The sequence below is a fragment of the Otolemur garnettii genome, unplaced genomic scaffold (genome assembly GCF_000181295.1).
Source record: "Otolemur garnettii isolate 467f Iridium unplaced genomic scaffold, OtoGar3 scaffold00014, whole genome shotgun sequence".
NCBI classification, from domain to species: domain Eukaryota; kingdom Metazoa; phylum Chordata; class Mammalia; order Primates; family Galagidae; genus Otolemur; species Otolemur garnettii.
Genome location: NW_003852409.1, coordinates 7358087 through 7360333, shown reverse-complemented (window position 1 = coordinate 7360333; position 2247 = coordinate 7358087).

The window sequence follows — 2247 nt, the reverse complement described above, 5'->3', positions numbered from 1 at the left end:
CGAGATAATGTAGTGATGGAGAATTGTGGCAGGAAATGCATTTTAAGGATGATGAACTTTAAATGACACATCTAATGAATTACACGATGTTTTAATGCAAATTGTATCCGATCACATTTGCTTTTTAGAAAACTCAATCTGAGTATGAAATGATGAAGACATCACCTAACGTGGTGGCATAGACATAGACAGAAATTTAGGATAGAATTCTAAGCATAAGAATCTTACTATGAGGTAACTAGATAGGCTATTAGAATGAGAGAAGGTCAATGATGACGAGTTGTATAATGCTTCACTGTGAAAAGGGAAACATATTTTAAGAAGTTGAGTTTAATCAGAATCATTTTGAGGTGCTTCAGAGATTTCAAGATTGAGATGTGCACTAAATGAGGATTCAGAGAGACCTGAGTTGGAGGTAGATGTTTGAATCATTCATAAATTGTTATTTTGAAATCTGGGGTGTATTGATTTGAATAATCATTGAAAGTATAATCAACATTTATGTGGTCAATGCCCACTTTGAAAATTTGATATGGAATTGTCAAGCCACCATAGTTAACAGAATTTTAATTATACAGGAAAGCAATGAGCAATGAGTAAATTGAATAATGAGGAGGATAATTGTAAGTCCTTAATCAATAGCTGGCTCAGAAAAAAATAAAGTATGTATACTAGGTTAAAAAGTTTAAGGGAAAAGTGATTTTTTTAAAAAATTGAAGATTAATGGTCTGAAATCAGCACTTGTGTCTTAAGCACACCTTTTCTAATTCCAAAATTGAAATATACAGGGTCAAATGAATGAGAAATTTCTTTTCGAGGGTAGATGAAGTATTGTTCTCAGAAGAGGACTGCTACGTTTCTTTGTGACAACTTGTTTTAATATTTCCTAGGAAGTCTTTGGGGGCTGTATGTGTGCTATTTATAGGGGGAAAAAAAAGCAGTGTAACATATTGCTTTAAGAGGATAAGAGTCTGACTAATACACTGGTCCCTGGTTTTCAAATGGAAACTTATGGAGAAATGACTCTTAAGCTAGAAGCTGCATCCACGTCTGTAGCTTAAATGTCATATTTAGAAGGTTAGGGAACTGTTTGTGCCAGATATTTTTTGTATTTTGTTCACAGAAATATATTTTGTGGCACAGGGTATTTAAAACAAGAATATTTTTGAGAAGATTCATAGCAATACTTATAATACCAATAGTAAGCATCACTATGGCAATACTCCTATTGTAATGAAAGAGGGATAATCACATTGATGTAATTTCATCTCTCACTTGATAATAATATTTGCAAGTAAGAGATTCTCATTGTCTAAACTTTGGTCATGTGGTCCCCTTGGGCAAAGGAGAAGAGGGGATTTATTTTTGAGTTGAATGTCACGTAACATAAAATCAACCATTTCCAAGTGAATAATTTAGTGGCATTGAGTATATTCACAATGGTGCAAATCACTATTTCTATATAGTTCTAAAATATTTTAATTTCCTCTAATAAAACCCCATACCTATTGAGCTGTTACTCCTCTACTTTCCCTTCCCCTGGACACTGGCAACCCTGAATTTGCCTTTTGTATCTGTGGATTTACTGATTCTGGATATTTCGTATGAATTGAGGTGCACATTTAACCTTTGCCTCCGGCTTCTTTCACTTAGCAAAATATTTTTGAAGTTCATCTTTATTCTAACATACATCATTGCTTCATCACTTTGGATGGGGTAACGTCGCCATATGGAATATTTTTCCGTAATAATAATTCATTGCATGTATACACCATAATTTGTCCATGTGCTGACGTACAATTGTGTTCTTTCCATCCTTGACTATCGTGAATAGTGCTTCTATGAATATTTGTGTGCTAGAGTTTTTTTGAGTATGAGTTTTTAATCCTTTGGGTTATATATCTAAGGATAAGATTTCTGGATTTGATGGTAATTCTGTTTTACTTTTTGAGGAACTGTCAAACTGTTTCCATGCTGGATACTGTTTTACATTCCTGTTAGCAATACGTTAGGGATCTAATTTCTCTATATCCTCTCTAGAACTTACTATTTTCTGTTTGTTTTTGTTTTTGTTGTTTTTCAGTAGCCATCCTACGGGCTTGAAGTAGTACCTAATTGTGATTTTGATTTTCATTTCTCTAATAAAAAAGAGATGATGATAAGCATCTTAGTATTTGATTTGGCACATTTGTATATCTTCTTTGCAGACATGTGCCTTGGAGTCCTTTGTGTACTCTTTAATTAGGT